Here is a 25,979-nt window from a genome sequence, read left to right as displayed (position 1 = left end):
TATATCTATTAAAGTGGCCACTGAATGGTCTGCTACTGTAGCCCACTTACTTCAAGACTTTATGTGTTGTGCATTCAGAGATGCTCTTCCGCACATCACTGTTGTAATGCGTGGTTAATTGAGTTACTGTTGCCTTCTTGTCAGTCTGGCCAATTTTCTCTGATCTCTCTCATTAACAAGATATTCTTGGCCACAGAACTACTGATCACTGGAATGTGTTTTTGTTTTGTTTTTTTTACAACATTTTCTGTAAACTCTGGAGACTGTTGTGCATGAAAATCCTGGACGATCAGCAGTTTCTGAGATACTCAAACCACCCTGTCTGACACCAACAATCATGGCCAAAGTCACTTAGATCACATTTCTTCCCCATTCTGATGTTTGGTCTGAACCTACAGTGAAGGAATACAGTAATTTACTTCTTTTAATTTACAAACATAGCTTCTTCCTGAAAGGGTCTAGCTGTCAATAATTATTATATCCAGTATTGGGTCCCTTGTCCTAAATAGGGAGGAGATAATGGCAAGTGTTTCTGGGAATAATGCGGAAGGTGCAGGATCAGTTCACCCAAAGAGGAAGAAAGATCCTAAGGGGAGTAAGGGGAGGCCGTGGCTGACAAGGGAAGTAATGGACAGTATAAAAATAAAAGAGAAGTTGTATAACATAGCAAAGACAAGTGGGAAGCCAGAGGATTGGGAAACTTTTAAAGAGCAACAGAAGGTAACTAAAAAGGCAATACGCGGAGAAAAAATGAGGTACGAAGGTAAACTAGCCAAGAATATAAAGGAGGATAGTAAAAGCTTCTTTAGGTATGTGAAAAGGAAAAAATAGTTAAGACCAAAATTGGGCCCTTGAAGACAGAAACAGGTGAATTTATTATGGGAAACAAGGAAATGGCAGACGAGTTGAACAGGTACTTTGGATCTGTTTTCACTAGGGAAGACACAAATAATCTCCCAGATATAATAGTGGCCAAAGGACCTAGGGTAATGGATGAACTGAAGGAAATTTATATTAGGCAGGAAATGGTGTTGGATAGACTGTTGGATCTGAAGGCTGATAAGTCCCCGGGACCTGATGGTCTGCATCCCAGGGTACTTAAGGAGGTGGCCTTAGAAATCGTGGACGCATTGGTAATCATTTTCCAATTTCTATAGATTCAGGATCAGTTCCTGTGGATTGGAGGGTAGCTAATGTTGTCCCTCTCTTCAAGAAGGGAGGAAGAGAGAAAACAGGGAATTATAGACCGGTTAGCCTGACATCGGTGGTGGGAAAGATGCTGGAGTCAATTATAAAAGACGAAATTATGACACACCTGGATAGCAGTGACAGGATTGGTCCGAGTCAGCATGGATTTACGAAGGCGAAATGGTGCTTGACTAATCTTCTGGAATTTTTTCAGGATGTAACTATGAAAATGGACAAGGGAGAGCCAGTGGATGTGGTGTACCTGGACTTTCAGAAATTCTTTGATAAAGTCCCACATAGGAGATTAGTGGGCAAAATTAGGGCACATGGTATTCGGGGCAGAGTACTGACATGGATTGAAAATTGGCTGGCTGACAGAAAACAAAGAGTGGCGATTAACGGGTCCCTTTCGGAATGGCAGGCGGTGACCAGTGGGGTACCGCAGGGTTCAGTGCTGGGACCACAGCTGTTTACAATATATATTAATGATTTAGATGAGGGAATTAAAAGTAACATTAGCAAATTTGCCGATGACACAAAGCTGGGTGGCAGTGTGAAATGTGAGGAGGATGTTATGAGAATGCAGGGTGACTTGGACAGGCTGGGTGATTGGGCAGATGCATGGCAGATGCAGTTTAATGTGGATAAATGTGAGGTTATCCACTTTGGTGGTATGAACAGGAAGGCAGATTATTATCCAAATGGAGTCAAGTTAGGAAAAGGGGAATCACAATGAGATCTAGGTGTTCTTGTACATCAATCACTGAAAGCAAGCATGCAAGTACAGCAGGCAGTGAAGAAAGTTAATGGCATGCTGGCCTTCATAGCAAGGGGAATTGAGTATAAGAGCAAAGAGGTCCTTCTGCAGCTGTACAAGGCCCTGGTGAGACCACACCTGGAGTATTATGTGCAGTTTTGGTCTCCAAATTTGAGGAAGGACATTCTTGCTATTGAGGGAGTGCAGCGTAGGTTCACAAGGTTAATTCCCAGGATGGTGGGACTGTCATATGTCAAAAGATTGGAGTGACTGGGCTTGTATATTCTGGAATTTAGAAGGCTGAGAGAGGATCTTATTGAAACATATAAGATTATTAAGGGATTGGACATGCTGGAAGCAGGAAGCACATTCCCGCTGATGGGTGAGTCCAGAACCAGAGGCCACAGTTTAAGAATAAGGGATAGGCCATTTAGAACAGAATTGAGGAAAAACTTTTTCACCCAGAGAGTGGTGGATATATGGAATGCTCTGCCCCAGTAGGCTGTGGAGGCCAAGTCTCTGGATGCTTTCAAGAAAGAGACGGATAGAGCTCTTAAAGATAGCGGAATCAAAGGTTATGGGATAAGACAGGAACTGGATACTGATTGTGGATGATCAGCCATGATCACAGTGAATGGCGGTGCTGGCTCGAAGGGCCGAATGGCCCACTCTTGCACCTATTGTCTATTATCTATTGTCTATTGAGATATTTCCAGCTGACATAGCAGATTAAACACAATTTATTTTTAAGTGACAAACATTTACTTCTGAGGAATAAGTCTTGACAGAGATTTACAACTCACAAAGGATTTCCAAACACGTACAATTCTTACAAACTAGAAACACATACCAATGGATTGCAATCAATCAAGTCATTTGTCGCAGAAACAAAGGCTGAGGAATGGATTCTGCGTCTTCTCCCTATCACTCCTACCAACTCTGACTGCTTTCTAATACTTATACTGTTTTCCTACTGCTTGACATCATCTGTATGTGAAGCTTATCAAACACGTTTATCAGTGCACATGGATGTCACAATCCGCCATATATCTTATCGACATTCCAAGCAGTGACCTCCATGGTACTCCTAAGCTTGTTCAATCCCCTGAGATGCAGTTAAATTATGGAAGATTAAATCATTCAGCCCACCACATCCTTAAAAAAAGTCCAATTGAGCATGGACTATGAGAGCTGAGTTTAGATAGCAGGCAAGATCCAAGATGCTACAAATAATAAAATCATTAAAAAAATCAGAAACAGGTGATGAACACCACCTTCAATTACTTCCTGACCATATTGCTATCCATGAATAACCTTCACAAGCTTCTTGAAGACAACATTGGAAACTATTATCTAAAGTAGTAATATAGAGGATTTGTGTCTCAACACATACTTGATTTACCTGAGAGACAAACAGCTGGAGATACCCAACCACTCTGCAGGGAAGGAATACTTCCAGCTCACTGATCTGATCAAACGTATTCATCAAATTACTAAAACAAATTGGCTCAGGATTCAATGCTATGTCTTATGCAGTTTTCTTTTATTGACTGGGTATTTGCAATGACAATAACACAGTGATTATCAGTGCTCACTGCTATAAAGAAGGAAATCTGACAACAATTTCTGGAGCAGACACATGCGAAGTTAAACATGAGAATTAGATATTGCTTTATATGATATCTTGCTCATCCACAGTGCACACTACTGCTTTGCTCAAGAAATCAATGTATAACTGATGAACTCCCACAAACTTCAACTATTTACAACCCACTTTCTGTGCAAATAGCATAGAACGTAATGTCACGACTGACGTGTAAATGAGAGTTTTTCTGATGTGTGTTTTGGCACCTTTTCTTTCAGCAGTAGGGGAATTCAGTAGAAGAATTGAGATGTCATGTTAGAACTGTAAAAGATGTTGGTAAGACTGCACTTGGAGTACTATATGCAGTTCTGGTTGCCTAGATTTAGGAAAGATATCTTTAAGCTGGAATGGGTGCAAAATGATTCACAAGAATGCTACTGGGACTGGAGGACTTGAATTATTAGGATAGACTGGATGGACTGGGATATTTTTCCCTGGAGTGTAGGAGACCTAGGGATGACCTTACAAAAGTATGTAAAATCATGGCACACATACATAAGTCTTCCCAGATAGGAGAGTCTAAATCTAGAGAGCAAAGATTCTCTTTCAATATTTTTATTAGTTTCTACATAAACGAATACAGAGTACAAGGAAGTATATATAAAGGTCGAAAAAAGGGTAAAATACCTTCTCGTATAATAAAAATTAATAATAGCCAACATCTAAATTTAAACAACGAATTGAGGGCTTTGAAAGTTTTGAAAATAATTCAGAAAGGGTCCCCACAATGTTTGAAAGTCTTGACGAAATTCAGAAATTGAACGACGAATCTTCTCTAAATCTAAGCATGACATAACATCACATAAACATTGAGCATGAGTAGGAGGAGAAACATCTTTCCATTTAAACAAAAGCACCCTCCTAGCTATAAGAGAGCTAAAGGTCAAAATATGTAAATCTGATGTCTTCAACTTGATATATTGTCCTGCAACAATACCGAATAAGGCCGTCAGAGGATTAGGCTTAAAATAGAATTTGAAAAGTAAAGAAAAAGTTTGAAAAACTTCCTTCCAATATTTTTCAAGACATGGACAAGTCCAAAACATATGAATTAATGAAGCTTCTCCATTATCGCATCTGTCACAGTAGGGAGATATATCCAAATAAAAATGAGACAGCTTATCTTTAGTCATATGGACTCTATGTATCACCTTAAATTGTATGCAAGAACGGCGAGCTCATAGCCATGATGTATTAACCAGTTTAAAATTTTCATTTAAGTTTCCTCAGATATTGATGTCTGTAAGTCTTGTTCCCAGAGATTCTTAATTTTGTCTAAAGGACATTCCTCGTCTCCAGTAACAAACAATAAATATTAGATATTGAACCATTATAAAAAGGTGTCAAATTAAAAATTACATCTAGTAAGGGCAAAGATTTAAAGAGAACAAGACGGGCAACATTTTCACACAAGGGTGGTGGGCATATAGAACAAGCTGCCAGAGGAAGTTCAGAATTAGAATCAGATTTAATATCACCAGCGTGTGTTGTGAAATTTGTTAACTTTACAGCAGCAGTACAATGAAATGCATCATTAATAAATATAGAGCAAAAATACAGAATTACAATAGATTTCAATAGATACATTTAATGTCAGAGAATTGGTTGACTTTGTGTACTTGGATTTTCAGAAGGCCTTTGACAAGGTGCCGCACATGAGGCTGCTTAATAAGCTATGAGCCCATGGTATTACAGGAAAGATTCTAGCAAAATACAACAAACTGTGCAAATACAAAAAGAAAAAAATAATAATAACGATACATAATTAAATAATAAATATCAAGAACATGAGATGAGGAGTCCTTGAAGGTGAGTCCATAGACTGTGGGAATGGTTCAGTGATGGGTCAAGTGAAGTTATCCCCACTGTTTCAAGTGCCTGATGGTTGAGGGGTAATAACTCTTCCTGAGTCTGGTAGTATGGGTCCTGAGGCTTCTATACCTTCTTTCTGATGGGAGCAGTGAGAAGAGAGCATGGCCTGGGTGGGGGTTCTTGATGATGGATGCTGCTTTCCTACAACAACGCTCCATGTAGATGTGCTAGATATGCGGAGAGCTTTATCCATGATGGACTGGGTTGTATCCATTACTTTTTGTCGGTTTTCCTGTTCAAGGGCATTGGTGTTTCTATACTAGGCTATCATGCAACCAGTCAATATTGTCACGATGCATGCTTGTAATGTTAGAACCCAAGTACAGAGGAAAGACTGACTCCGGTGTAGAGACAACAACCAAAGTTTATTCATAAGGATTCCAACAGAACATCAGTAGCTCAGCCAAGCAACACCACGAGATGTAACATCTTCAAAACTAGAACACCATGATGAGTACTAATTGGCCATCCACTTAAATAATACAAGTAACACAGAATCCCTAAGCCTATGAATATTATCTTAACAAGTTTAAACAGAAAACAGCAAGAGACTGCATTACGGAGAACGAGTTGCTCAAGGAAAAATACAAGAACCTCTAAATGATTAATGACTCTCATTCAACAACAATTAAACAATTCAGGTAATCCGAAAACCTCAGTGCCCAACACTCTCCAGCTCCTTGTTCAAGCCCGAAGAGCTTATTACAATATACTCTCTGGTAAATATCCATAGAATGTTGGCAAAGTTTAAGATGACATGCCAAATTTTCACAAACTGCTAAGAAAGTTGCCATTTTTTCTTCATAATGGCACATGTTGCAGTGAAGTCAAGTACAATTACAATTCTTAGAAGGCACTTAGACTAGGACATGAAAAAGGGTTTAGAGTCATTAAGTATATTCAAGAAAGAGGCAGATATATTAGTTAATGCTGAAGGGATGAGGGGATATGCTGGATGGCAGGAAAAGGTTATTGAGTGGACATTCAGTCATGTTCATGTTGAATGGTAAAGCTGGCCCAAAAGGCCAAATGACTTAGTGATAGAGTGACCACGAAATAGAAACTTCAGCCAGCCCTGTCCACGTTCCTATCAAGTATCAATCTTTAACAATGTCATTCACTAGCACTTGGCTTAGATGCAGCCGACCTCCTTCTTTCCATCAAATGACTGCAGTGGGTCAGTGGTGAATATTTCATCACCATGGGCAATAGAGCCACAGGCAGAACATACCAACCTTCCCCTGACCAAGTTTTAGATACTTCTGTTCTTTTAAGGCCCAGGTCAAATTCACTCCTGGACTCACAGAGCTGCAAGTCCAAATCCTATTTCTTTTTCAATCAAAGTTTTTTCATTGCTACAGTGATTCAGCAAGAAATGCCCAAGAAAATTCTTCTTATTCTCATTGCTCACTCTATCATCAGAAGATATAAAAAAAAGTACATTATGATTTGAATAACATGGTATTAATGGAACATAATAGCATGTGTTCCACCTTGAGTTACATGATCAGCTGTCATCTGCATAAGATTATGCCACATGAATGTCTGTTTGCATTTCATTTGTTTATGTTCTCCGAGAAGTGGGTTTATTTTTTGACATGTGTATTTTACTGTTCAGTTGTCCTCTCAATCCTGTCAGAACTCAAACTTAGATTAGCCAGGTGAATAATAGAAAGGACGATAACATAATATACCAATAAATGGTAACCTGCGAGTGCGACAATATGATCATATTTGAAGTAAATAATGAAATAGACTGAGAGGTTGAATGATTTCACTTTGCACATTGTTAACATTTCTATGCATGTATAGTACATTCAGAGGTTGTGTATGTTCAGAGATGCAATGGCTAGGTTTGCAAGTCGCAGTATATGTCATAGCATTTATAAATGTCTTGTTCAAATATTTATCAGTGCTCATATAATTAGGCAAGGTCTAATGACATTTGCGATAGAATTTAGAGTTAATAATTTAATTAGATTTTAAAGTTGTGCTTTAGTTTGGACGCTAATGTAACACAGGAATAGATTAAATGGCTTAATTCTTTTTTGGATGTAAGTATCACTGACAAAACTAATATTTATTGTCTATATTTAAGTGATTTTTTTTTAAAGTGTATGCTGGAAATCCAAAATAAAATCAGAAAATTCTGGAAGTCCTCAGCAGAGAGGGCTGAACCTGTGGGAAGATAAGTAGCTGACATTTCAGATTGAAGACCTCCTCATCAGCACTGGGAAGGAGACAAAATATTCTTAAACAACATGGAGGGTGGGGCAGGGTGAATGTCTCTGCGGAAAGAGGAACGTTCATATGAATAAACTATCAACTTGGTTATGTGGTCATTGAGTGATTGAGAGAAATTAGTCAGATCATAAGCAAGGGCATCTAGGAGGTGCAAATTGCAGAATAGAAAGACTACATGACAGGTCAGGCTGGGCATATCCTCCACTCCCAGAGGAAATAAAACCCTTGAGCAGGTGATATGAGCTCATTCCTAAATGGTACAGTCTTTCCCTTGATGTTTCCACAGATCCACAGAGAAGTAAGTTCCAAGATTAAAACCCAACGTTGATAAAGAATTCTATATTTTCAAGTCATTCATGGGTATTCCATGGTGATTCCATGCACCTGTTGTCATTACCCTTGACTAGAGCTAGACGATACAGGATTTGGGATGTGTTTCGAGTGTAGCTGAAAGCAAATAACTCTAGTGCATTTTGTATATTACACCCACTTCAGTTACAGTGCACAAGAGGTTGTTGGGATTCCAATCATTTACATGACTACATTCTGGGTGGTGTTGAACTTCTTAAGCTATTTTGGAGCTCTACGCATCCAGGCAAGTGAGACATTCTCCATTACGCTCCTGATTTCCACCTAGTCAATGCTGGAAAGGACATAGTCTGTCAGGGGATGAGTCACTTTCTACAGGATATTCAGCCTTTCACATGCTCATGTAGGAGATGTATTAATGAGGTTTAGTTTAGTTTTAAGAAAATGATGACCTGTAGGATGTTAATCCGTAGGACAATAACAATGTTGTTTATCGTCGAGGGTAGGTGGTTATACAATCTCTTGATGGAGATGCTCATTTTTTGGCATTTGTATAGTACATGCAGTATGTTATGTGCCAAAAACAGTGAATGCAGACATGGATGAAAATTTAATCAAGAAAACTAAAATAAAACCTTATGGAATTTATGTAAATCCCAATTTTGAAAAATTAAATGCTTTCTGAGCTGTTATTTTGTTGACGTCAATAGTTGGTAATTTATTCTTTACAAGTTTATTTAGTTCAGTGTGAATTTCAGAATGAACATGGGTTACATGACTATTTATATTCAGTGCTCCATACCCCAAATGTAAGCAGTTCTTGGCTTCTTAGAATCACACTCACCAGCCTTTCATTTCAAATTTGAATTACAATAGAAACAATTAGTACTGGAAACAATAGATCCAATAAGTGTCTGCAGAGAGAGTAAAACACAGGTCTTGCCTGAGTATTTTCAAATGACTCATATTTATTTCAGACTTCCAGCATCTGCAGTATTTTATCTTTGTTGTTTTTTTCTGTCCTTTAGATTCCACAGAGATTATATAAACTTTGGGTGACAGGGCAAATAATATGATCAGCCATCTTTCAGTATCTCTTCTAACTTTAATTCCAATGAATGTGTCATCATACAGTAATAGAGGGCAGTCTTTGGAGGATTACTACGGCTCTAGTTACAAGTGTCAACAACAAGAAATATGGAAACTTTTGATCCACCATCTTTTCCATTGAGCCACAAAAATCTCCAATAATCGACTCTCTTGCAGAAATCAACATAAATGTTGCCATAGTTTCTAAGTATGTGCTGTCCAGGAAAACTGACCATTATCTCAAATAAGTTGTTTTGTCATCACTTATAACATTGCTTATTCGGTATTTAGGATCATCTATTACAGTTAGTGTCAATTGGCAGCTCCAGGTGATTGTTGAAAGTATATTTTGTAAAATTTCTGTAAAAGGCTTTTGCTTCTGAGAAAGATGCTTACATGCTATCACAATGAATCCTCCAAATAGTCAAACTGATTCTTTGTAACACACTTATTATAATGCTATATGTTCTACCCGGAGAAAATGGGAAGCTGGCGCACATTGAGAGGCATTTTCAAAATCTGAAGAGCAAGAAGCAGATTTGTCATAATAAACTCAAATGTTATTGACAGATGGTTATCCAGGGGTAATTTCTCTCTCACCAGAAATACAGAAAAAAGTAGCTAATTCAGAATAGTGAATTTAGTTCTTGTTTCTCTCATCTATTGCCTGTTCTACTCAGGTACCATTCCTTGTTGAAATAAAACTGAATCTCTGGTAGATCGAGAAGAGCATCAGATTAAAGGCACTGGCTAAAAATATGGCTTTCAGACTTTATTATTTTAGGGCTGTCATTGAATGCTAAGTATCTCACATTTAAGGACTATCTAGGTGAAAGATTGGGGCACTAAGGCGTGAAAGCTGTGATCCAGTGGGATGAGTATAGATGAGGAGCTGATGGTCATCATGGTGGTTAAAGGGCATCTATGTTTGTTGTCTTATTCTCTGACTCTATAGCCCTTCATTCAAAGGAGTGCAGAACTTCTCATGAAAAGAAATCAATAAAGCTGTTTAACACACTAGTTCTCATATTTGAGGGAATATGCAAAATAAGTTTGGAAAGGACATTGAAGAATGTTTTGCTCACTACATGATCCTGAAGAGGAAATTCAGATCAGTGCTAATGTCAGGAAAGCTGTGATCTGCAGAGATTCGAAGAGTGAAAGAACGTAGGCTGCTGTGAAAGTAAAAATGCCTGTTCAAGAACACCTGATGGTTTCTTTGCTTTTAGAGTAACTTCATTGTACTGATATATAGGTCCCTCAAGAAGGCTTATCACAGCGCTTCCCAACCTTTTTTAACCCAATGCTCCCCTAAAGCACTTTTGAGCACCTTCATACTTGCAAATGCCCCTCTTGGGCACAATATACTTTCTAGCATCCCCATTGTGTAAAAACATGTCTGCTATATGCTAACATGAGAAAATGATACTGCTTTATGTTTTTATTTGTCTTTAAACATAGCCTACACAGTACCTGTGCACTATACAGCAGCTTTCATATGAATTTGGCTCTTGAGCTTTATGGTGCTGTTTAGCAAACGTTGAAATATTTGGTGCAAGTTGTGACAGCAAAGGCCTTATGTCCCCATGTGTCACAATGTTTAAGCAGTTTCTGTTTTTTTGTGAGTATCTGGTTCACTGCATTGAAGCCTCTTTCATCAAGGAAGGAGGATGAAAACACAAGTTAGGCACTTCTCCATAAACCAGGAAACTTCATATGACAGTATAGCCACATAACACAAAAGTTGACATTTTTGAAAAGCATTTTTGTTTCTTCATCATTCTGAATTTCAATAATTTCTTCTTGCAAATTATTTTCCTGTTCTTCCACCTTGCAAATAAATGGGTTAATTACCCGGTGTGGAATGTCCAGATCATTCAAATCCTTGAATCGATTTTGAAAATCCTTCTTCAGTAACTGCTGTTGTAAGCAGTACTCTTGCAAATCACAGTCCGTGAAAGAGAATTCCATACTTCCCATGCAAGGAAACTGTGAGAACATTCTTCTCCCAATATTTTGCTCATATGTTCCCAATTTACCAATAAAAGTGCACACTGCACTTTTTGCCTGAATTAAATTGAGATTCTCACCCTACAGTTTCATATTTAGAATGTTCATTTTGACATACAGATTAGCTGGGTATGCCACATCTCCATGTAAAAGTTCAATCTTGTTTCCCAAATTCTTGTTGACTTTGAGCAAAAATTCAACCACTGTGTCAAAACGGTCAAAGAAATGTTTTACACAGCAGCCTTTTGACAGCCAACACACTTCAGTGTGAAGAAGCAAGCATTCAAACACTGCATCATTTTCTTGGCATAACTGGTGAAATATTCTGCTATTTAATGGACAAGCATTAATTTTGTAGATAGCAGATATTACAAGAATCATGCTTGGAAAAGGTTGCTGGCTGAAGTTTTTGATTGCGAGCTGTTGACGACGAATTACACAATGCATTGCAAACAGACTTGGGATTTCCTTTTTTCATAAATGCCACTAAACCAGCATGGCAACCTGTCATATATGGTGCTCCCTCTGTTGCATAAGAAATCATGTTTCTAATTGGAATACTTTTATGCTCAATATACATTTTGAGCTCATCATAGGTTGATTCTCCATTGATATTTGTTTTCAACTTTTTACAAAAGAAAATGTCCTCATAAACTTCACACATCAAAGTTGCTGGTGAACGCAGCAGGCCAGGCAGCACCTCTAGGAAAAGTCACAGTCGACTTTTCAGGCCGAGACCCTTCGTCAGGACTAATTGAAGGAAGAGAGCTCTTCCTTCAGTTAGTTCTGACGAAGGGTCTCGGCCTGAAATGTCGACTGGGACTCTTCCTAGAGATGCAGCCTGGCCTGCTGCATTCACCAGCAACTTTGATGTGTGTTGCTTGAACTTCCAGCATCTGCAGAATTCCTCGTGTTTATGTCCTCATAAACTTTTCCACTTTATATAAACCGTACCTATGTGTAAGGCTCAGCGCTATTGGCTCGTGTTTATGGAGGGGAAACCCCGTCCGCCCGCCAAACCGTGTCTCACGTTTGCGTAGTTGCTGTGTAATGCGCCCTGGTACAAACTCACACATCAAATATCAGACAGCACACAATGTACAATTTACAGATTACACTTTATAGATCTTACTGGAACTATGTAATTAATAGAGATACAATATAAGAGGAAAGTAAAAGGCGCCAAACTTATCAGAGTTCAACCACTTCGTGCACAACCATTGGAGCTCAATTAACAGAGTCTTCTTTCCACCATGTGATCTCCTCCAACCTCTTCAACCCGCTGCCTGGGACCAACCACGGTGGTCGACTGGAGCGCATCCAGCACGTCCTTCCTCTTCAGTTCTCCTCCCGAAAAGCCCGCCAAACCACACTGTCCCCCAGCCACATTAGACAGAATATCACCCACAAAAAGAATAACATGGACACTCATTGGTTTGTTCTCTCCCTTATCAATAATATAACCCAAACATGCAGGGAAAGAGAGAACTCCTTACAGAGCAGCTATTATTACAGAAAAGCCATTTTAGACACCTCAGCAGCCAGTGTAACCAAGACCCAGTTACACTCTCCCCCCACCAAATAAAGTCATGTCCTCATGACATTAAAGGAGTTCACCAATCTTCCTTACAAAACACAAAACCCAACCCAGGTGCATAAAGCAGTGACATAACTTCCCAGGGCAGTAGAGATCACACCTTTTTCTGCCAGCACTACATAGGTCAACCTCTCCGGAGGGTTCCTACTTCTCTGAGATCTCTGTACCTCCTCTGACAACCCTGCCAGCTCAGGCACCACTGGAGGCACCTTGGGTCTACCTGTCGATCCCTCACCTGCTCCCTCACTGGGACCCCCTGGCAACTCGGAGCCCTCTGTCTCGGGTTCTGGTTCCACCCTCTCTCTCCTTCCAAGGCTGGCTGTATCCCAGGCTGCCCCCCAACACTCTCCCTCCTCTCACCTAACTCAGTGGGGGAAGGGTCAGGAGCCTCTTCTTCTGGTACCGGGGAATTAACGAACGGAAGCAATTACCACACATCCGAATCATCACCTTCCAAATCAGTACCTTCTTCAGGGCCAAGCATGGTTCAGCCTTCCCTGAAGTGGGTTCCCCTGTCACCCTGTGGCTCCGTAGAATCCTCATACTAGGCACAGGGTCCACATCGGGCACTGGGTCCACCTGCACCTCCTGTCCCAGAGGGAACAGATGGTTCGATGATGAACCTTGACAAGCCCATTCCCATCCTCTAGTCTCACCCGGTAAACAGGTAGGTTCAACATCTGGCTCTCTACCACATAGGGGGTGGCTGCCCAGCGATCCGCCAACTTGTGCTTACCAGGTAGTCCTAAATTCTGTATGAGGACCCAGTCTCCTGGCATAAGTTGGGCGAACTTCACTTTCTGATCATACCTCCTCATATTCCCTTGATTCTGCTTGATGGCTGCCGTCTCAGCCAACTCGTACGCCCTTTACAACTCCTTCCTCATATCGGACACATACTTCAGATAGGGCTTCGAAGGTAATTCACCTGCTTCAGTCTCAAAACAAAGGTCAATGGGCAACCTCGCTTCCCGCCCGAACATCAGATAATAAGGCGAGTACCCCATAGCGTCATTGCGGGTATAATTGTAACAGTGAACCAAATGCCCGATGTTCTGACTCCACTTACTCTTCTGACTGACCTCCAGAGTCCCGAGCATGTCCAACAAGGTCCGGTTAAACCTCTCGGGCTGAGGATCAACTTGCGGGTGATAGGGTGTGGTCCTGGAATTCTCGACCCAGTAATTCATGGATAAGCCTGCTCTCAAAGTCCCGTCCCTGATCACTATGGATCCTCCGGGGGAGGCCATAATGAACAAAATACCTCTCCCATAACACCTTCGCCACTGTAGTCGTTTTCTGGCCCTTAGTGGGATACGCCTGAGCATACCTAGTGTAGTGATCCATGATGACCAAGACATTTGCGGTGTTGCTGGTGTCTGGCTCAATAGACAGGAAATCCATACACACCAGGTCCATGGGTCCCGCACTCTGCAAGTGGGATAACGGAGCCACCTGCGCAGGCAAGGTCTTCCTCCTGATGCAGCGACTGCATGTCTTACAGTATTCTTCCACCTCCCCTCTCATCCGGGGCCAGTAAAACCGGTCCTTGAGTAAACTGCAGGTCTTTTCCACCCCCAAATGCCTGAAATCATCATGCAGTGACTTGAGCACAGTCTTCCGCTACTTCTCAGGCAGGACCAGCTGGCAACGTCAGGGACAGTCTGGGGGCAAAATGAACCGGAATAAGATTTGGTTCTTCAGCTTCAACCGAGGCCAATCCTTCAGCAGTAAGGGCACTGAGGCATGTTTCGTCTTCTCCGCCTGAGCCATATCACCTTTTTATCAGATAGTGCCAGTGCCCAGGTAATCTCGCTGAGCCACCCCCACTTCCTCGGGGCTCAACTCCAGCAACTGCTTGGTCTTCAGAGCAGTCAAATTACAGTAAGCAGTGGGTAGCACGTCATCATCAACCCCCAATTGATCCACTGCCCGATCTGGCCCCATCGGGTCCCCGGCTGTAGCGTCGCTCACAAATTGACACATGGCCCTCACTCCCGGGGCAGGGACGCTCTCCCACTCCTCGTCCACACCCGATCCCTCATGCGCCCGATGAGATCTGCGTCGATGTTCCGGCTCCCCGGCCGGTACTTCAGGCTGAACTCATAGGCAGATAAGGCCGCCAACCACTGATGACCTGTAGCGTCCATTTTCGCCAAAGTTAGAATATAAGTGAGAGATTTGTTGTCCATCCTCACCTCAAACTTGGCCCCAAATAGATAGTCACTCAACTTGTCCACCACCACCCACTTCAGCGCCAGAAACTCCAACTTGTGAGTGGGATATTCTGTCTCAGAAGGCGACAAACTTCGGCGGACGAACGCCACCGGCCTCAACCCATTGCCCTGCTCCTGGTACAGGACAGCCCCCAGCCCCTCTCGTCTGGCATCAGTGTGTAGCACATATCGCTTCCAGGGGTTGGCAAAAGGCAACACCGGGGACTGTGTCAGCGCCCTTTTCAGCGATTGGAACGCCTCCTCGCATTGGGCATCCCACCTCGGTCCAAAGGGCTCCGACGGGTTCAGATATCCTCCTGCCTCTTGCCCTCGGTCCCCCTTCCTTTTCTTCCCCACAGGTGGATAGCCACATAGAAGCTGGTTCAAGGGGTGACTCATTTTAGCATATCCTTTCACGAATCGCCGATAATACCCACAGAGCCGCAAAAACGAGTGCAGGGTGCTCACAGTCTGGGGTCTCGGCTAGGTGGTCACTGCCGGATCAGTAGCCACTCCATCTCACGAGATTATGTGTCCGACATAGTTGATAGATGTCTTGCAGAACTGGCATTTGTCCAAGGAAAGTTTCAACCCTTCCTCATGCAGCCGGCTTAACATCTTCAGCAGCCACTCCTCATGTTCTTCCAAAGTAGATCCAAACACTATCAAGTCATCCAGATATGTCAACACCTCGAGCAAGTTCATATCCCCCACTGTCCTCTCCATGACCCTCTGGAAGGTGGCTGGGGCCCCTGATATGCCCTGGGGCATTCGTTCAAACTGAAAGAATCCTAGAGGACAGATGAAGACCGTCTTCTCTTTATCGGCCCCACTCATCGGAATCTGGTAATACCCACTATGCAAATCCAATACACTAAACCACTGGGCACCACTCAAACAGGCCAATGCGTCTTCAACCCTCGGGCCGGAAACTGGTCAGGGACAGTGTGCCGGTTCAGGGTCCTGTAGTCCACGCACATGCGTACCTTCCCATTTTTCTTCCTAGTCACCAATATGGGGGCCGCATAGGGACTCCGGGACTCCACGATAATCACCGCGTCCTTCAACTGGCGCAAGTGCTGCCGCACATCTTGCACGTTAGCCGGGGCCAGCCGCTGCGACCTTTCTCTAAATGGGGTGTCATTTGTCACCCGGATAGTGTGACGAGTGCTCTTGCAACAACCCACATCAAACTCGCCCTGAGGAAAGACATCCCCTAGCTTCAACATCTTCTCCACCAGCCTTCTCTTACACTCCGGCGGCACAGGGGAGTCCTCAAAATTAAAGGCCTCTTCGGTCAGCCGCCCCCTGTTCTCCAATAGTTTTCCTCCATTGGGCCTCACGGAGGCGCTAGACATCACGGTCACCGGGAACAAATGCGCAAGGGGCATCCAGCGCTTCAAGGTGATCGCCCTCTCTGTTGTGTTCCTTACAATCACCCCCATCCGGCATGCCTGTACCACCAAGGGCCTCTGCACTTCAGGTCTCACCAGCACCCCAGCCGGGAACCGGGACTCCCCCTCAAGGTCTTCCGAGTCATCTACGAAAATGGCCTCGCCCGCTGGTACTCCGGGGAATCTGGGGGTCCCCGTCACTAGTGCCACCTCCCCTGGCCATATCACTTTAGGCCTCGCCTGAGTACACCACACCGTCCCTCGTTTGAACTCAGGATCCAGCCCCCTGTGGCCACCCGCTTCCTCAAACGCCACTTGAAACACTGGGTGTACCGAGAGGGTCTCCAGGAAGTTCTCCCCCGCCTTCTCCTTACAGGCTCCCAGAAGCCATCGCACAAGAGGGGCGCTAGTCCCCACCAGAAGGGCAGTGCCACCCGTTTCCACCGGATCCGGACAAACCAACACCAACGTCTCAAGGGCTTCAGACACTCCCACATCGCCTTCTGAGAATTCCAATCTCTCTGACAAGTACCCATCGTACAGGTAATCACCATCACTTATACCCCAAATCTCCAGGGCATTAAACGGGGTTACAGGCAAATGCTTTGGATATTTCTTGTGGAACGACCGGTACAATAAGGTAACCTGCGATCCTGTGTCAAGGATGACACTTGCAAAGATTCCCTCTATCCGTAGGGACACACTGGAGTGGGGTCCCACTAATCCATCCGGAATAAAGGCTTGGGCTTTTGGGGTCCCATGGTAGATTTAGGGGAACGTATTCCTCCAGAGACTCCAGTCCGTTCCCTCACTGAGTCTCTCCTAATTTTCCAAACACTTCTCCCTTCTTAGTCGCACAGGGGCTTGCCCTCTGCAGGGCATCTTGCCTCTCACAATCCCTTCGGAACTGTCCCTCTTCCCCACAGCTATAGCACACCTCCTGCTGCTCACATTCCCAACAGAAATGCCCCTCTTTCCCACAGCTATAGCACACGCTACCCACAGCCCCTCTCCTCCTAGGACGCCTGCCACTCCCAGCCCTCTGAGCCCCCTGAAGGGGGTGCTGTCCTTGTCAACCCACTCATGCGAGGGGTCCCTACCCACCTGGGACTCCTTGGGTCGCTCGGTTCTCAACCCTGCCACCACCTCCCATACCGCTGCGCCTCGTCCCCGGTGGCCGGAGTCCTCTCTCCGGCCCAACGCACTCTCATCCTCCTGCACCTCTCTTATCAGCTGAACGAACAATGGAACGAACGCTTTTATAGGACTACCAGAGACTCCAAGCAACCTCGTCCTCCCCCAGGGAATCCCTAGATACCTGATTCATCCTCCACTTCGCCACCTCATCCGCATTCACTACCCCTCGGCGCAGCATTATCTCCAGCTGAGAAATATATTCTGAGAGCTTTTCCCCTCTTCCCTGCCGCATGTTTTGAAACTCCCCTAAGAGCTCCCAGGAACCTCCTGTCAATCCAACCACACCCTCCAAAGCTTCCAGATACTCTGCCAGGGAAGTCAAGGGCTGTTCAGCTTTCAGCCCCCAGTCGACACCAGCCACAACTCCCTGCAAACTTTCCACCAATTGCTGTCTCTTTTCCTCATCTGAGCCTGGTCACTCCCCTAACAACTGGGATGTGTCTTCGATCCATGTCTCATAATCGTCCTCCCCTTCCGGGGTGGGCGTGGCTCCTGAGAAAATTCTCAGCTTCGGGTGGGGCCCCTCGGCCCTTCTCGCCAAGGAGGTAATGGCACTGCCAACTCGGAGGTCTCACCTCTAGCTGGGGGACGGGGCCTGATCAATCCTTCCCACTCTGAGCCCTCTTGCCCCTCCTCCCTCATTACCCCGAGAACTTGTTCCCTCACAATTTCCTTCAACCCTCCACCACTGGCTACTGGTGCCTCATCAAACCCTTCCTCCGGTGTCCCCCCATATTTGTCCTCTGGGAGGGTGTGAAGGCCCCATGGCCCTGCCTCTCCCGGGACGCTGACCGTCGCAGGCAGTTCCAAAGTCATGAGGTCAGCACTTGTTCGAACCAACACCAAGCTGGATTCCACTTCTTTACCGCACCTTCTAGCTATCAGTTCTACCTTGCCAATGGCTTTAATCAGACTCAACCCTCGCACTAGCACTTCTTCTGAAGTGCGAAAATCCACCACACTTTACACGCATGCATGATTAACCGGTACTTCCTCGGACTCACACCAGCTTGCAATCTTATCCAGGTCCATCTCCGCACTAACTTAACGTGGTGATTTACACAGCTTCCACAGAATCCAACCTGGACGATGGCTCCAACAAATGTAACGCTCAGGGCTATCAGCTCGTGTTTATGGAGGGGAAACCCCGTCCACCCACCAAACCGTGTCTCACATTTGCGTAGTTGCTGTGTAATGCACCCTGGTATAATCTCACACATCAAATATCAGACAGCACACAATGTACGATTTACAGATTACACTTTATAGATCTTACTGAAACTATGTAATTAATAGAGATAGAATATAAAAGGAAAGTAAAAGGCGTCAAACTTATCAGTGTTCAATCACTTCTTGCACAACCATTGGAGCTCAATTAACGGAGTCGTCTTTCCACCATTTGATCTCCTTCGACCTCTTCGACCTGCCGCTTGGGTCCAACCACGGTGGTCAACCAGAGCGCATCCAGCATGTCCTTCCTCTTCGGTTCTCCTCTGGAAAAGACCCCCAAACCATATGGTTCTCACCCATATGAGACAGAATATCACCCACAAAAAGAATAACATGGACACTCATTGGTCCACTCTCCCCCTCCCCTTATCAATAATATAACCCAAACAAGCAGGGAAAGAGAGAACTCCTTACAGAGCAGTTATTATTACAGAAAAGCAATTTTAGACACCTCAGCAACCAGTGTAACTAAGACCCAGTTACACATAGTTGACACATCCAGTTGTATCCTAAATTCTGTTTTTTTGTAGTTCTGTGCATAGTTAATACTCAATGTCTTCACTCATTTCATCAATATGATGAGCTATAGAGTTTTTGCACAAATTGATTTTAAAATATTGGTAACCATTTTGAGAACAGTGGTGAGCACTTCTGATACAGCAGGTATTATTAATCTTTCACAAATTGTATGAGATTTTCCATTCTTTGTTATCATTTTAGAAATGTTATAAGAGCAATGAGACTATGATCAAGGTCATTTTTAGCAAATTACTTGAGTGTGCAATGCTTTTCAAATGCTTCTTTCATCTTCTGGAACTAGCAAACCAACTCGTAGTGCAATTATAGATTGGTTGGTATGGTGCTATGGGCATCACTGAGTCGTGGCTGAAAGAAGGTCATAGGTGGGAGATTAACATAATAAGATATGCTTTGTATTGAAAGGACAGGCAGGATGGCATAGGTGGTGGTGTGGTTTTGTTGGTAAGAGATGGAATTACAACTTTAGAAAGAGGTGACACAGGGTCAGAGAATGTAGGTTATTCGGGGCTGGAGTTGAGAAACTGCAATGGTGAAAAAAACATTATGGCAATCATATTTAGGCCTCCAGATAGTAGCCAAGATGTGGAGTTGAGATTGCAAAGGAAGCTGGAAAAGGAATGTAATAAGGGTAGTTTCACAATTTAAAGGGGGACTTCAATATGCAAAGGGATGGGAAGATTAGGTTGGTGTCAGATTGCAAGAGAGAGAATTTGTTGAATGACAACGAGATGGTTTTTTTAAGAACAGCTTGTTCTTGACCAAACTCAGGGAAGGGCTATCTTAGATTGGATGTTGTGTAATAACTCAGATCTTATTAGGGAGCTTAATGTAAAGGGACCCTTATGAGGCAGTGATCATAACGTAATTGAATTAATACTGCAATTTGAGAAGAAGAAGCACAAGTCTTATGTATCAGTATCACAATGGAATAAAGGGAATTACTGAGGCGTGATAGAGGAGCTTCCCTAGGTGGATTGGAGGAAGATACCGGCAGGAATGGTAGCAGAGCAGAGATGGCTGAAGTTTCTGGGGATAGTTCACAAGGCGCAGGATAGATATGTCCCAATGAAAAACAAGTTCTCAAGTGGCAGGAGTAGGCAACCATGGCTGACAAGGAAAGTTAAGGTCTGAGTAAAAGCCAAGGAAAGGACAAATAATGCGGCTAAAGTAAGTTGGAAGTTGGATGATTGGGATTCTTTTAAAATACAACAAAAGACAACTGAAAAAGCTATGAGATGGGAAAAGATGAAATATGAGGGCAAACCAGCCAATCATATAAAACAGGACACTAAAAGTCTTTTTTAGTTATACAATGAGTAAAAGGGAAGTGAGAGTTGATATTGGACCACTGGAAAATGATGTTGGGGAGGTATTAATGGGGGAAAAGAAATGGCAGATGAACTTAATGGGTACTTTGCATCAGTCTTGACTGTGGAAGATGCTAGCAGTGTGCCAGAGGTCCTTGAGTGGCAGGGAACAGGAGTGAGTACCACTGCCATTACAAAGGAAAAATTGTTAACAAACAGAAAGGACTTAAGGTGGATAAGTCACCTGGACCAGATGGACTACATCCCAGAGTTCTGAGAGAGGTTGCTGAAGTGATAACGGATGCATTGGTCATGATCTTTGAAGAATCACTTGATTCTAGCATGGTCCCGGAGGACTGGAAGATTGCAAATGTCACTCCACTCTTTAAGAAATGAAATTATAGGCCAGTTAGCCTAACCTCGGTGGTTGGGAAAGTATTGAAATCCATTATTAAGGATGAGGTTTCAGTGTACTTGGAGACTAATGATAAAATAAGTCAAAGTCACCATGGTTTCTGTGAAGGGAAATCTTGCCTGACAATTCTGTTAGAGTTCTTCGAGGAAGTAACAAGCAGGATGGACAAAGGAGAGGCAGTGGATGTCATTTATTTGGATTCTCAGAAGGCAGTTGATATGGTGCCACACATGAGGCCGCTTAACAGGATAAAATCGTATGGCTTCATAGCAGAGATACCAGCATGGATAGAGGTATGGCTGGCAGGCAGGAGGCAGTGAGTGTGAATAAAGGGGGCCTTTTCTTGATGGCTGCCAGTGACTAGTGGTGTCCCTCTGGGGTCAGTATTGGGACCTGTACTTTTCACACTGTTTACCAATGATTTGGATAATGAAATTGATGACTTTGTGGCAAAGTTTGTGGATGATACAAAAATAGGCGGAGGGGTAGGTAGCATTGAGGAAGCAATGCAATTGCAGCAGGACTTTGAAATTGGATGAGTGGGAAAAATGTGACAGATGGAATACAGTGTTGGGAAATGTACGATAACGCATTTTGGTAAAAGGAACTATAGTGCAGAGTATTATATAAATGGGGAGAAAGTTCAAACATGAGAGGTGCAGAGGGGCTTAGGAGTCCTCACGCAAGTCTCCCAGAAGGTTAATTTACAGGTTGAGTCTGTGGTAAAGAAGGCAAATGCAACGTTGGCATTTATTTCAAGGGGAACAGAATATAAAAGCAAGGAGACAACGCTGAGGCTCTGTAAGACATGAGTCAGACTGCATTTGAAGTACTGTCGACAGTTTTGGGCCCATATCTCAGAAAGGATGTGTTGTCATTGGAGAGAGTCCAGAGGAGGTTTACGAGGATGATTCTGGGAATTAAGGGTTTAACATATGAGGAGCATTGGTGGCTTTAGGCCTGTACTCACTGGGATTTAGAAGAATGTTGGGGGGAGGGGAGATCTCATTGAAACATACCAAATGTTGAAAGAACTTGATAGGGTGGATGTGGTGGGTGTATCCAGAACTAGAGGGCGCAGCCTCAAAATTGAGGGGAGACCTTTTAAAACAGAGGTAAGGAGGAATTTTTTAGCTAGAAAATCAAGAATCTGTGGAATGCTCTGCTACAGACTGAAGTGGAGCCCACATCTGTGGGTATATTTAAGGCAGAAGTTGATAGTTTCCTGATCGATCAGGACACCAAAAGATACGGCGAGAAGGCAGGTGTATGGGGTTGAGTGGGATCCGGGATCAGCCATGATGGAATAGTGGAGCAGACTTGATGGGCTGAATGGCCTAATTCTGCTCCTATGTCTTATGGTCTTCTGGTCTAACTGAGTAATACCATTTTCAGCATGTCTTTTATGGAAGTGCTCCTGCAATCTTGTTGGTTTCACAGCTTCGTTAGACAGTACACTATTACAAAGAAGACATATGCAGCTTCACTGATCTGATGGAAATTGAATAAAGCCATAGTCCAGGTATGTAACATTGTATTGGCACACTTTCTGCAGTTTTGGTTTCTTAGCAGGATTAAAATTCAGGGCTTAACTTCCTTCAGACTCATAGAGATCATGCAATGTGTATTTATCCAAAATTAATGGGGCTAAATTAAAATAAAATATTAACACAAACTGGGAATGTCTATTGGTTATTTTCAACAGCAGCGAGTTGACATGGTTGGTCAGGTTTTGTGCCTAAAGTTAGCATGCCCCTTGCCATGGCCCCCCCACCCCCAACACTCTTGAACACCCCCCCCCCCGATTACCTCTATTTCCCATAATGCCCCCTTCGGACACGTACCTGCTGCTGTTGGATATCACTGGCATAATAGGACACAGCACCTAGAAAATCAGAAATACGGAACCCACTGAGATGTCCTTATCAAGCAATTTAACTTTCAGGGAGGATGAAGACAGTGCTTTTAACTTTCCTGAGTGAAAGAAATATTGCATTTGTCAGTGCTGACCTGTTTGGAAGTGTATTCTGCCTTGTTTAGATGGTAGAAAACACAAGTTCATGGAGTGTTAGGAATACAGTTGCATCTTTGCTGGAATCCAAGGTTATGTGGAAGGTGAGAAAGTCAACACTGTTGTCTTGGCACTGCTGTGGTGGAAGAGACTGCTCAGGCTTTGGAAAAGATTTCTGTTGTGCACTCCTTAAAGGAGGACTGTGCAGCTGTGAAGAGGTGTGTTACGTACCCCGTAACTGGGTTGCCAAACCAGCAGAAATGGATCACTCAGTTGGAGTCTGGAGTACTAGAACTAAGAAAGTTTTATTAAAGAAACAAGCAACACAGTAATCGAAAGGATAATAAATGCAACAATTCAACAATGATAACCACACATGTGCACAGAATTAAGATAACAGCATCAATCAAGCTCTATCGTTGTCTAGGGGTAAATGACCAATTTCAAAATGACTCAAAGTTCAGTCCAGTTAGTAGTTCAGTTCGCAGTAATCGTTGCCATGGCGATGGACAAGGTGGGGGAAGAGAGACAGAGAGAACAGGAACAACTCATCATTCAGCACAGCTTCACTCACAGATCAGCGAGATTGCTCACGAGCAACTTTTGGGCAGGTCCTTGGTGATGTCACCTGAGGTCACCGACTGTGACCCCTCCTCCAGATGCGGTCGATCCTCTGCAGTGAACCCGGCACCCAGGCAAGGGCGGACACACACCGGGTTCCCGCTGATCGTACCTTTCCACCCTTGTCGTTGTCTGGTACTTCTCACCCACTCGTGAGAGGCGCACCGCTTCCAGGGTCTCGTTACCTCGGGTGGCGTGTGTCCTGTCTTAGCGAACCTGTCCCTTTTTATCCCCCTGCTGGGGTATCGCCTGTCCATCACTTCAAACAGTTCAGGGTTCAAAGGGGGGAGCCGCTCCAGACAGCTCTCTCTCCCACATCCCTTCATTACACATCTCCAGACGCTGCTCCATTGTTCCTTATCTCTCCTTCCCCTGAGGGCAGGTGGCAGACCAACTGCTGATGCCACTGATGCTAGCCCAGGCCAGCAAACATCTTAATTTTATATGTATTCTCGTAACAGGTGATTTAAAGTGTCTGAAGACCCTATGGATGACATTTTGTCCAGAATGTTCTGATGTTGGTTCAGATCACGGTAAGCAAGATGTGGCTAGAGAATTTAGAGTGTTGATTGAAACCATCATGTATGATGACTTCTTAACTGTTAAAGATCAGTGGAGAAGAAACATCAGTGTCTGTAGGAGAAACACTGAGAGTTCTGAGGTAAAGCAACATGTGTTTGAAGGATAGAAGTGTGAACCCTTAAGAAATGGTCCTGACGAAGGGTCTCAGCCTGAAACGTCGACTGTACCTCTTCCTATAGATGCTGCTTGGCCTGCTGCGTTCACCAGCAACTTTGATGTGTGTTGCAGAAATGGTTGCCAATGGGTTTGTGATGTTTTGTAATATTTTGAAAATATTGCATCATTGAAATTACTGAAGTAGATAATGGATATTAAACTGTGTCAAGCTTGGTTGATTACAATTGATGTTGATAAATGCATGTGAATTCGTGTTAAAGCTGAAGAAATTCTTTCATACAAGTTGTGAAATTTGTCATACGCTCCACCTATTGATGAGGTTTTTATCGTGTGTTTTAGTGCAAACTCTACATACTATTGAAGTGTCGGCGTATTTATGTCCTGGTGCTCTGGCTGAAAGGAGTACAAAAATAAGAGATAAATGTTCAGCTACTCTCACTGTTATTGCTTTGTACAGATGCTAATAAATAATTAATTGTATAATTTTTATATTGTTGTAAATTTTTAAAGTGGCTAGTTTATTAGGTATAGGAGATACAGGAGATATGTTTGTGGTCTTCTGATGATGTAGCCCATCCATTTCAAGATTCAATGTGTTATGCATTCAAAGATACTCTTCTGTACACCACTGTTGTAACGCGTAGTTACTTGGGTTATCGTTGCCTTCCTCTCAGCTTGAACCAGTCTGACCATTCTCCTCTGACCTCCCTCATTAACATGGCATTTTCACCCATAGAACTGAAATTCACTGGATTTTTCTTTTGTTTTTTGCACCATTCTCTGTATGTGACAATCCCCGCAGTTTCTGCGATACTCAACTTTGTGTTGCACCAACAATCATTCCGCTGTTGAAGACATTCAGATCACATTTTTTCCCATTCTGATGTTTGCTCTGAACAGCAACGGAACCACTTGTCCATGCCTGCACACTTTTATATGTTGAGTTGGGTGCATGGGAGGGGTAGCACCTCTAGATGGGGGGCTTGTCGCACTCCTTGGAGTGGCTCGTCATCTATTGGTCCCCACCAATGCCCAGCTCTCACCTGTGGCTCCTCGTAGCTGTTTGCATGCAACAGTGGCCACCCCCAGGGCAACGGCTTCGACAGGCTGGCTAAACCAGGTGACGGTAGCCAACGGGTCTGAAACCCTTGGTGAGATAGGAAATTTCTCATCCCAGCATGCGAAGACTGCTTCTGTGGATCAGGCGGAGGAAACCCCAGGGGTTCAACAGCTGAGAAGCCGTTGCAGCAGCGCATTGTGGAATGCGTAGGGCACAGCAGAGCACTTAAGAAGACGCCGCCATTCAACGCAGCCAAGGAAGTTGCCAGATGTAACGATTCTTTGTGCTACTGGATCCTGACTTCTGAGGCCGAGAGAGTGGGTCTCTGCGCAAGGCTTTTCCACTTCAATATCTTTCACACACTGGTTACATTTTGCAACATTCATCCCCCAACTTTCAATTCCGACCAGTCTTCTACAAGTCCTACGGCGATGGGGGAGTGGCGAAGCAACAGGTGGAGGTGACTACTGGGAGTTGTAGTCACAAACACGTAGGCGGCCTTCGGACAAGTGGTTGCTCTTCTCGGTACCCAGGACAGCAGAGGAGTCCAGCAGCACCAAAGGCAACTGAGCAGCCCT

The sequence above is a fragment of the Mobula hypostoma genome, chromosome 10, assembly GCF_963921235.1.
Source record: "Mobula hypostoma chromosome 10, sMobHyp1.1, whole genome shotgun sequence".
NCBI classification, from domain to species: domain Eukaryota; kingdom Metazoa; phylum Chordata; class Chondrichthyes; order Myliobatiformes; family Myliobatidae; genus Mobula; species Mobula hypostoma.
This window is presented reverse-complemented; position numbering follows the sequence as displayed.